Genomic DNA, 13026 nt, shown 5'->3' with positions numbered 1-13026 from the left:
ACTTTAGAATGGCTAATGGCAACAAACACTCCTAATCATAACTGGTACAAGACGATAAAGCCACTATTGGTATCACGTCTCTTTGTCCTTGACGATGATCAAGTATATGCTACATCAGTTGCAAGAATATTCTTAGGCCGACTATAACTCAATAATTCATACATGATGAATCAATAATCAACGTCGGATAAATCAAACAAGTTTACGTGAACCGGTTTTCTTTAACAATATTAACAACCTTGGACAATTTTAGAGTTTTCATGTACACGTGTTTTTAGATGGAACATCGACTCTTTAGAAATATACAAATATACTTATGTAAGGCAGTCTTACACAAATTTTATCGTATAAAACGGGATATTTAAGTAACCACCTATACTTCATTAATAATTATGTTTGAATAATCCGTTTTACAACTCTTAAAAGAAAATATAAACAAGTATCTAAAAATATAACATTTTTGCGAGTAACACATTATTTTCTATTTAAAGTACGATTAATGATTTAATTTTTATGATAAATTAAAAGACAGAAAAGCGACTTTTGAAAAACCTCTCTTAAAACTCGAAATCTATACGAAATTTAGAGGGGAAAGTTCTTCACGACTTCACCAAATAATGAACTATTACCACCAATTTGAAACGTAGAGAAAAGTTAGAGGTAAATGACGATTTGAACGTGAGAGTCGATTTCGTATTCTTCTTTTTCTTCTTCTTTTTCTAATTCACTTATTCCTTAAATCATTTTATTATTATCATAACTAGAGCTGTCACAACGGGCCTAGCCCAGATTCGTGGGTCGATATCTAGCAGTCCGGGCAGCACTAGTGTCAGCCCGCCTAGCCCAGTGTCATCCTCGGGCCAAACTAGTTCCGCAATTTCCTTGACCCAGCACGGTCCAAACACTAATTAAAAAAATATATAAAAAAAATACTCTTTCTCTCTCTAAGTTAGCTCTCCCTCTCTCTCTCAAAAAAACCCTCTCTAAAAACCTAGCCTCCATTATTATTCGGGGGCTTCCATCGATCATCCATCGATGGTAAACCCACAAAAGCTTTCTTAAACAACTAATATTATGCAGATCTATCTTATTTTCAATAATTGTCTCCCTTTTGGTGAGATCTGTTGTTCCGTCCCTTCTTTCGGGGTTTTTCCATTTTTTCGTGGGATTGTTATCAATATAATAAGTTTTAATCGACGAGGAGATTATCAGATTTGTTTCGTGGATGAATACATCAAGACGACTACACTGTTTCCCTCCATCAAGAAGGATGCAAAGACATCGATTATTCATAGATTCAAGAAATTTATGATTTTGGAGCGGCGCCATTACGATATTTAGATAGTTATTTTGAATGTATTTTTTACGTTAGCAATCTTGATTTTCCTTTGTCTATTTGTTATCTTCATTGTAACCTACGCTTAGTTGATTATTAATGAGATGACAATTTCAAAAAAAAAAAAAAAAAAAATATATATATAAAGGTCCAGCATATCTCGGCATTGACACGCTACTCAGTGGGTTAGCCCGTCCCAGCCCAGTCATCATTTAGTACTGTGCTTGGGCTGTTGGCACTCATCCCAGCCCAGCCCGCCCAATCCCATATCATAACAGCAAATTTCTTATGTATTACTGACTAAACAGAGATTAACCTAAAAATAAGACTTAATTTATATTTTAATTTTATTTTAACAATCCAATATTATATGATGAATATTAACGTATTTAAATATGTAAATTATTAATATAAAATTTCACATTGTCAAAATAAAATATTATTTTACAAATTTAATAGTTAATGCATTTTCTAAATGTAAAATGATCTTACACAATAATTTGGGTTATCATAAACTCTGTTAATGATAGGGCATGATATACTAGGGTCTAGGTCCACTAAGGGTTTAAGAGTTAACCCACATCCAAGGACAAACCCATATGGATGAACCATAAAAATGAGCTTACACAAGGACCTAGTTGGGCCGGTACAAGCGTTCGGTGAGGGACAACGCAAGCGTTAGCCCTTAGCCAAGTGAAAAGCCAAGAGCACCTTCAAGACTTGGTCGTCGGCCGACGGTTGCGAATATATAACAACCTTAGCCAACATGCCCCGGCTAGCTGATGACCATTAACTCATAGAGTCATAGGTCATGTACAGTCAATATGACGTCATTTATGCTATGAGGACAAAAGTATTGGCGAATTTAAACTAAGTAATTAAACTTCAAGTGTGATCCTATACATTTATTTATATTGATCTTTTTAGCGACACCGATTTGTGTAAGACGGTTTTACAGAAATTCATCATAAAATAGGAGTTTTTAGTAATCACTTTTACTCAATAACAGAGTTAAGTTTAGTTTCGTTTTACAATTATTTTAGTATTAAATCCCCTTACACAAGACTAACTAACTATTTTACCGAAACATTTCAGTTATCTAACAAATGACGATTGGTACTAATTGGGCCTAAAACAGCAACATATCCACCATTAAGTGGGCTCACCTAGTTTAATGTCCATTATGAGGAGAAACCCAATACGTTATGCAGATAAAACAACTGCTAAAAAGTCAACTATCCATCTAATGATAAAATTCATAAATGGTAGGCCCAAAAACCGTAAACTTGTAGAGATCACCTTCATCCCTCTTCCAAGTCCCAACCTAGGTAGCACCAAAACGGACACGGACACGGACACTGACATGACACAGACACGCGATACGGCATCCCATAAAATTTAGGACACGGGACACGTCATTTAAATTTAATAAAATATATATTTTATAGTTATTTATGTGTGATTTTATTTTTGAAAAAGTATTGAATATTAAATTTAAATAAGTGAAAGTAAAACTTGACGTTAATTATAACTCATTCTTATTTCCAAAACCAAAAACCAACTTATAATCAATTTATTTCGACATCTCATTACTAGACTAAAGAACATCATTTGCCCCCAATTCAACTTATTTCCCCACCAAATTCAACCATATAACAATTCACGCCATTTAACTTAAATTCAACTTGATTCCGTTTAAAGGTGTGTCCAAATACCATGGACACGGCACAAAATACGGTGGACACGTGTCGGACACGTCCCCAAATAAAAGATGAAAGTTAGACACGGCTTTACAAGTGTCCGACACGTTTTGACGTGTGTCCGACGAGTGTCGTGTCCGACGAGTGTCGTGTCCGACACGGTTGTCTGACACGGGTGTCCGACACGGGAATGTTGATTAGGAGGAGTGTCCGTGCTACCTAGGTCCCAACCACACAACCGCTGCCAATTTGTTATTCTATACTAGTTTTATACCCGTACAAATTACACGGATAAACTATTTTAAATTTGTTATTATGAAAAGATTAGTAACAATTTGATCATTTTTATAGTAATTAATTATTTCCTTTTAAAATTAGTTATCTTTAGAAATATTACACAATTTTATATTAGTCATATTTTAAGTTATATTTGAATAATAAATTTCATTTACGATTAGCGTAGATGCATTAGGGTCAATTGGTTGAATAGTTGTTGTAGGCAGACATATCGTCTTGCTTAACTAAATTTAAGTTTTTGTTTTGTTTTATTACTTAGGCGACTACATACAAACTTGACTTATATATATGAGACAAAATTATTCAGATGAAAAATAGCATAAAGTCAGTAAAATTAAAGTGGCTTGAATAGAATTCCAGGCCTTTGCAATTGTTAAAACGATTTCTCATTCGTCCAACCCATGCTCGTTTGTAGGACCTAGCCACAGAGAAGGTGAAAATTTTAACCCGTGCATGTTTAAAATGACACTTTTAACCCATTTCTCATTTTGTACATACTAGAGTATAACATACTCTCTCCCTTTCCTTAGATTCTTTGCAATTTTCTTTTTCCATAAATTCAACTAAAGTTTTACAAATCCTTTTTCGAGCTATATATGTATATTTAACACAACATAAGTGTCATTTTATGTAACTAGAAATACAACAACTACTAAACTAGATTCGTATCTATATAAAATTTCTATATGTAATCCATTTATGTACATTATCTATACAAACAATTAAAATAATTAACAACTATTTCAACCAATTTATGTGACACAAATTCTCATTTAAGACACTAAAGTATCCGTCTTAAGCTTCAGAAATAAAATGTATACACTATTTAATTAAACAACTACTAAGAGGTCTCTCATAAGAGGTTATGAAATGTCTCTCACAAAATTATTCAGATGAAAAATAACACAAAGTCAGTAAGATTGAAACGGCCTGAATAGAATTCCAAGCCCGTCCAATTGTTAAAACGATTTCTAATTTGGTCCAACCCATGCTCGATTGTAGGACATAGCCACGAAGAAATGAAAATTTTAATCCGTGCATGTTTAAAATGACACTTTTAACCCATTTCTCATTTTATACATACTATAACATACTCTCTCCCTTTCCTTAAATTCTTTGTAATTTTTTTTCGAGCTATATATGTATATTTAACACAACATAAGTGTTGTCATTATGTGTACACTATTTAATACAATAACTTCTAAGCTAGATTCGGTACACACTATAAAAAAACGTTAGAGTAGGTCTCCTGAGAGACGGCTTCTTAATAAGCTTTATTGAGAGACTATTGTACAATTTTAAGAAAAAGTGGTACTAAAGATAATAAAATAGGTACAAATCATGATTAATGATAAAATGGGTACATTTTTAATGTAAATAAGTACGAAATTACTATGTTACGATCAACAACAAAAGAGATACGAAATACAAATAAAAGGGTACGAAAGATTGGTCTCTCAGTAACTTAGTGAGAGACCGTCTCTCCCAAGTTTTAGTGAAAACGTTATGTATACAAAATTTCGATACGTAATCCATTTATGTACATTATCTATACAAACAATTAAGATAATTGACAACTATTTCAACCCAATTTATGTGACACAAATTCTCATTTAAAACACGGAAGTATCCGTCTTAAACTTAAAAAATAAAATGCATTAGGATTAATAAAATATTTTTCTTATTTAAACAAATGAACTATTATTTAACCCGTTTTAATTTTGAGATGAATACGTATATTGTTTTTAAAAACCACTCATTTTTATCGAGTATTAGCCCATAAATAAAAACCACTCATTTTTATCGAGTATTAACCCATAAATCCTAGCACTAATAATACCCCTTGACTCATGTATATATACATAAACCCTATCTCAACTCCATATTTCAATATTTTCACTTCCGCCGTTTTCATCTATCCCAACTCCATGCATGCTTCCATATCTTTTCTACTTCCTCCCTAATATCTTGAAGTTTATACACTGCCTAATTTTAATTCCGAATTCCGTACCCGGGCAAATTTTTTAATCTTCAAGTTTGTATACATCTCTTCTTCCTACCGAAGATGTCTTAGTCTAGTGGTTAAGACGGAGGTATTGTGGACAATAGGTCCCAGGTTCGAATCCCCCCTCCCCTTTATTGTAATGCGACTATGTGCGCGCTTCGTGAGACCAAAAAAAAAAAAAAAAATACATCTCTTCTTCCTCCCTAATTAATCTGTGTTTTAAATTTGCATGTACGATGTATGGTCGGTTGGTCACCAAATTTTTTAGTGTGATTTTCATCTATAATTATTATTTATTATATTAGCACGTCAAAAAAGCATTTTTTTATTTACTTTTACAATTATTTATGTTTTCTTTCAGTGTATTTTCAGTCACTTAATATAAAGATTTCTTAATTTATTTTAAAAAAACTACTCACTACTGTTTTTTGTTTTCTCCATATTTATGTTTTTTTTTTCATTTTAAAATTGGAGCGATATAAATTTAACTATCGTTACTTTGATTTTTTTTTATAAGGTAGTTTAAGTAATTAACTTTGATTACTAATAACATTTGTTTATATAACTTGATTATTAAAAAAACTATCATCACAATTGACATAACTGAATATTGTTTTTAAAATTGATTTTTAACGCCTAGTATGACTTTGATATTAATTGTGATTTATGTGTTATTTTTTTTAGGGATATTAATTTTCTTAATTATAATTAGTTGATAATTTAAATAAATTTATGGGATAAATTATGTCATTTTTTGTTTTTGATTATTTATTTAATGAGCCTAAGAGATCTACTCTTAGAAAGTACCAAACAATGTAAATTAAATCACTCTTGGAACGTGGGTGTGTAGATTAGCATGAAAAAAGGGACTCTTTGACAAATTGACTTTTAACCATAGTGTTATAACTCAGCATTGTGATTGTTGCTTTAATAAATAAGATTCACCCATAACCCCAAACTCAACAACCATTCACCACCACGTCCACTCACAACTGCCGATATCTTCTGTTGTCCACCACAATTTTCAACACTCACTGTAACATTACACTATTCATTTTTTTAAAAAATATAAATTATTGAAAACATTACGTAATTTTTTTTAAAGGACGAAACATGTACTATAGTCTGTAAAAATTTTCAATAGTATACAATTCACACATATATCAAAAAAATGGGTCATCGTCACCCATCTACGATTAATCAATAAAAATAACTAGTTTTAAACCCGTGCAAAATTGCACGTTTGCACGGGTATGTATTTACGACGATATGAATGTTTTTTGATGAATATTTTATTTTTACATTTCTATTGTAATTATCTAATAGTTTTATATCCGTGATCTATATGTTTAGTATGTGTAGATCAGTGATCTAACTGAAAATGAACATTCTTGACGTTTGTTGAAGAGTAAATTTACTTGGTAGCATATCATTGTCACCTACCATTTTCGGTGTGCGCGGCTAGTAGTTAAGTTGCCGAGTTTTAAACTGTAAGTAAATACTCCGTCATGATTTTTTTTTTATATATGTCGTACTATCTAGTTTTAAAAACTTATGCCTGTAATTTATTCGCATTATAGGTAGTTCAATCCCTTAATTAAATATAAACCCTTCTCGTAATTATGTAATTTTATTGTTATTCATTTTTTTTGTAAAATTATGTAAATTCTATAATTTGTAATTAGTTTCATTTATTCCGATTTGTAATTCATACGGCTTATATGCCATTAATTTCATTTATCCGGAATGTATAAAATTATTTCATAGTATTTGTTCTAAGACATAATTTGTCGCATGTTTGTATTGGCGGAATTGTGAAGAAATAAATACTTTGCACACTAACAGGTCCCACCATAACATGAATTTCCAAAAAAAAAAAAAAAATTGTAGTAATGATGTGGCGCGTCCTGGATTGAGTATTGTCTTCTTAATTAATAAAGATAAGATGTTAGGAATACTTTTAGAGAAAGAAGCGCAAAGTTGTAAAATCTTATATTTATTAATTCAGAAGACAATACTCAATCCAGAACGTGTCACCTCGTTAATTCAGCTTTTTTTTTTCTTTTTTCTTTTTTTGATATTCATGTTATGGTGGGGCCCGTTAGTGTGTAAAGGAGCATATTTATTCAGAATTCCGTCAATACAAATATCCTACAAATTCGGTCGTAGAACAAATACTATGAAATAATACTATGAAATAATTTTATACATTCCGAATAAATGAAATTAATGGCATATAAGCGGTATGAATTACAAATCGGAATAAATGAAAATAATACTATGAAATAATTTTATACATTCCGAATAATTTGATAAAACTACATTTATACATATGCAATAAAGTTACTAACAACGAATCCAAATCGATAATAGCCCAAGCTTTACACTTTGATTTTATTTGTATACGGATTATTAATTTTATTTTAACAATTCGGAATTTTATGATAAATACGGCATATTTGAATTTGTTAGTTAAAATAAGAAATATTTAATTATCAAAACAAAATATGAAGTATTATTTATCGATCCATGTACTTCATTGTATATGGGTTTACTAGCACACACTAATTTCACCAATAAATCATACGGAGGATAAGCTTTGACATTCTGATGTTACACTAAGTTGTGTTAAAGTAGATTATTAAACAATATTTCTTTATTCGGAGTGTAAAGTTTTTTATGTATGCAAATTTTATTTACAATAGTATATTATTACGTTATTTCCCTTTAATCATTGCATTTGAACACGTATTTGAAACAAGTGTAAACATTAATTATGTAGATCACTAATTAGACCAACTAGATAATTACAATAGAAATGCAAAAAAAAAAAACAAAAAAAAAAATCATCCACTATCATTAATATCGGCTCAAATACATAGCCGTACAATTTTGCACGGGTTTAAAACTAGTTGGAAATAAAAATGGAGACAAAATGAGTAAAATAGGAACGAAATATAGCAATTTTGAATTTATTTTGTCCGAAAGGAGAGACATGATCAAGTTATCAAGACTAGAGGTGGACTCCAGCCCGACCCACACTGACCCAATCCGCCCAACCGGGTCTAGATTTCCTCAGCCTGCCAGCCCGTTCCATTGGCCCGCACATGCCGCCCCTATACCCGGGCCAGTCATCGGCTTCCCCTACACCAGTCCACACCACCTAGCCCGCATGGCCCACCATTTTTAGCCCATTTGCCCCAATCTGGCCGGTTCAGGGCCATAATTTATCCACCCCAGCCCGCACACCCTCAGCCCGTGGCGAGGGCTCTCTCCAATAGTCCGGCCCGCCTACAACCCAACCTGACCCACACCAACCCGACCCGATTTCCAGCTTATTCAACACTGTGTAGTCTGTACTACTCCCTACTCTATTCCATATATAATAAGACAAAAAAAAGAAGAGAAACGCAATAGTAGAAACGGGAAAAAAGCTGTCATCCTTGCAGCGCAAGCTCTCATTTCATAAACTCTTCGAAAAACCAAAAAAAAAAAAAAGCAAACAGAAAATTAAAGCGTAAAAAAATGAATAATCTACTCCAAAATTCTTTCCGAAAACTGTCTTGCGCCAGATATGTGTCACGACTCGCCGGAAAGTCGTCTTCACTTTCCAGCGCCGGTGATGAAGACTTAGTTGACGTTGGTCTTATGAATGCACCTGCTGTGTTTAGGGTTGAGCAGAAAATCCGATTATCCGATTCGATCCGCTATCCGCTCCACATCCGATCCGATCCGATCTCTAGCAGAAAATCCGATTATCCGATCTTATGAATGGACCTGCTGGGTTTAGGGCCAAGTTTGAGAGAAAAAGTTTGTGGAATTCTTGAAAGAAGTTTTTATAATAGAAGTTAAAGTAAGAAAAATGTTATTGTAGGTTTGTCTTTATTGATATGAAGAGAGATATAAGAAGTGATGTAAACTTTCAATGTTTATAATTTTCTTTTAAGGTTAATAACGTTTTTGTTATTATTTTTACAAGTTAATAATTTTCGTCTCATAGAGTTGATGCAGAGCAACATCAGTATGAAGCAGAAATTCATATTAAATAATCTAAAACTTTTTTTTTCATTGCTATGAATTTTTGTGTAATTTTTTGTTTGATTAAAGACATTGTATATTTGATGAAATACTTTGGTAATATCAAGGTGTTGTTTTGCACGTACTTGTCCAAATGACACGTCTGTTATTTTGTATTGATAACTAGGCTAGCCACGGAAAATATATATCTTACCACGCTGTTATATTGTATTTTAAAAGGCATCAGCCACAGGAAATAAATGTTTTGCCACGTTAAATAATACTTCATTCAATTTTTCACATTGCTACGTTAGAATGCCATGGCTATTAAAATTATAGCCACGGTGAATAATTTTTTTGCCACGATTTTTAGCCATGTAGATCTGTGGCAAACAAAGTAGATGTTTGTCACTTCATAGTTTTTCCCGTGGCTAGTTAGTAGCCACAACCACTTGCGTCACGAAATATTTTTCGTGACCAATTCGTTTAGCCACGGGATTTTGGCACTTGCGCCATGAATTATAACGTCGCGCAAGTGGTGAATTGTTGTAGTGTTTCTAGTTCCCTATTTAAATACATTGTTTTAGATATGTAGTATTTCTTCCATCCCAATCGTCATTCGCTTTCTTTCGGTATTTTCTGCTATTTTTCCTGTTTTCTTGCTGTTTTGAACTGTGAAAATGGTGGAAAGGTAACATTTTGTTTACCTTCTATGAAACCCTAGTGAAATGCACAAATTGTGTGTTGTAATTAAGCATAAAAATGTGTGTTAAAAGTTTAATTCTTGCTTCATGGTATGAAAGTTTAAATCTTTTATATTCCCTTCGTCTCAATTATTTGTTAGCAGTTTTTATTCTTTATAAGGAGTATTTTAATCGAAGCTAAACAAATGACTTGGACGGAGTATCGTATTTTTGTTGAGATGTAGTCGAAAGGAAAAAAGTTTGTATCTTTGTGATGTTAAGAACATTGTGGAGGGAAAACTTGATTTTATTAAGAGGATGCATCAGAGAAATTCCTCAGTTCAACTTTCAAGGGCATTTTTGACCAAAAACTTGGTTTATTTTATTCTCCCTCCTATTCTACATAAACTTCTCTTTTTCCTTTTTCATCTATTCACAATTCTTTCCCTATTTTCTTATTTAGAAAAGTTTTATACTTATTTTAATAATCTTACCCCACGACAATACCCCACCTCACCCCACAACAATACTTATTTTAATCAACTCACCCATAATAATACCCACAAGGCCACAATATCTTCCCTCTCTCAAATTATCAAACCCCACTACAACATTTTACCTTATTTTAATTCCCCTCTTTAATTCTAGTGCTTCTACCCACATGTTTGACTGGCTAGTGTAAAATATTGTACAAAAATGTGTGGGGGAGTGTTAGTCGTGTTGCTGCTTTTAAATAATAAACTCAAAGAGTGTTGAAGTTTTGATATTATCCCGTAATTTGTGGCCCTTGTGGTACTGGGATAAACTCAAAGGGTGGTGTTGTTTTTTGTTGTTGAAGTTTCGATATATATTAGTGTTGCTGCTACTCTTAACTAGTAAACTCAAAGAGTATTGAAGTTTCGATATTATTACCCTGCAATTTGCAGGTGCCACAACTAAGGTAATGCATTTGTCATTGTTTTTTTTTATTATTATTATTTTTTATTTTTTTTATTACAACAATAAACTTTCATATATAAAACAAAACTACTACTACAAAATGTTAAGTTATTAGAGACCTCTGAACTACCTAGTATAACCGAGGAAAAGATAGACGAAATCGTAACCGAAGTGTAAATACGACTTTTCTTAATAGGTGGATGATAGTGGGTGTCAAATTCAATTGAATGAACTGTCTTTCTCTTGATCCGTGTAACCATGGTGATAGGGTAAGCTAACCTGCAAATTGAATTGGAGACAGCGACAGAAACCAACGATTGTTTCTTCGAAATAGTAAAATCTCGGCCCTTGCGACCTTTACCTTGGGAACGCCCGTCAATATGTTTGCATTTGGACAAACTCCCTGTTGGAAATCATATTTTAAATATCACATATTTTGGTTTAAAGTTTTAGTTATAAAAACTTAAGGATCTTATGCATGCAAAACAAATAGAAGAGTAATGAGAAAAATGGTTCTTTACATATGATATTTCGGATATTTGGGCACAAGTAAGATCTCCTTCTTACTTGTTCTTGAGCTTTCCTTATAATGGATGAACAATGATCCAAAATAAAATCCCTCCCAAAAGTTTATACCCAAGGTAACCTCTTAAAAGACTAATATTATTTGATCTAGAACAATATTAATCTTACTAAAAATGACCCAAAATATTTATTTTTGTCTCTTGTAATTTCGGCCAAGAGAGGAAGATTTTGGAGATTTTATTTCTCTAATTTTTCATAAGATGTAGAGAGAATATATTTTTCTTACACTAGAAAAATTAGTTGAAGTTGTGAATGAAAATTGTAGAGGAAACACTCTCTATTTCCCCTTGGTAAAACCGGTGGTGAGAGGGAAGGGTGCCCTATACATGGACTTGTTTTTCTACCCAAGAAGATAGACATGCAAGGCTAGTCCTTAGGGTTAATAATCATGTTCCTTTTTAAAATAAAAACACAATATTAATCCTCATACTCCCTCCATTTTCGGCACTTATAAGATAAAATGGTTGTCAATTTATCAATTTTGTCACAATGTCACATGTAACATGTTACATGTTTATGTCTCACATTTATGTATTTTTAACACATTAAAAATCAACATACTAATAAAAATATGTCATATACAAAATCGACTAGTAATTCGTAATTACTTATACCAAAATGGTTTATTGAATTATAAATCACAACGTCTTGTATTTATAATAAATTATTCATTCAATTTCAATTGTTTCGTAAACAATAATTTTATCTAAGTAATAAAATAATTTGATTACTTAGACCGTATCTTATTTAATCAAATTACAATAAGACACGTCAATAATACTCACAAAATCGTCCGTCAATTTTAAGCAATTTAATTAACCCGTATCGACATACGATCAATTAAATAATCAATTAAGAGTGTCACCTTTTAGGTATGACCTAAGGGGATCAACTGATCACCACCGTCGCACGACAGTAATGTCAAACTCTAGTCAGCCAATCATTACCGATATGTGTGGACCAGTTGACTGTAAAATATTACATCCCACATGTATTCTTAAAAATGAGATTTAAACATGTGATCATCATGATCGACAATTGTGATCACATTATTGTCGAGTACACTCCAACAATCTCCCACTTGTACTCGACAAGTGTGCGTCACCAATTCTCTTATCCTATTACTATCTCCCACTCAATGCAAGGTGTCTTTCAGGTCGTACTTGCAAGTGATCATATCGAGAGTGGTTTCCTCGATCTGGAGAATAACTGATTTGACCGGAATTATCTACCATAGATACCTTCCAAGCGTGACCACGCATTTCCAGTTCATTACTCCTCGAGTGGCCCTGAGATATTGTTTTAACCCTGACAAGGGGGTGGACAATTCCTATCGCACTATTCCCTTCGACTAGCCACATCCATCATAACCCAAAATATCCCCATTTGACCCCATTTACGAAGGTAGTAGTAACATAAATCAAAGTTAATCTGAAACTGTTTTACCTTGGGCGAACAGTCTTT

Source organism: Silene latifolia, chromosome 2, assembly GCF_048544455.1.
Source record: "Silene latifolia isolate original U9 population chromosome 2, ASM4854445v1, whole genome shotgun sequence".
Lineage (NCBI taxonomy): Eukaryota > Viridiplantae > Streptophyta > Magnoliopsida > Caryophyllales > Caryophyllaceae > Silene > Silene latifolia.
The sequence above is the reverse complement of the archived record's forward strand: the minus strand, read 5'-3'. Positions refer to the sequence as shown.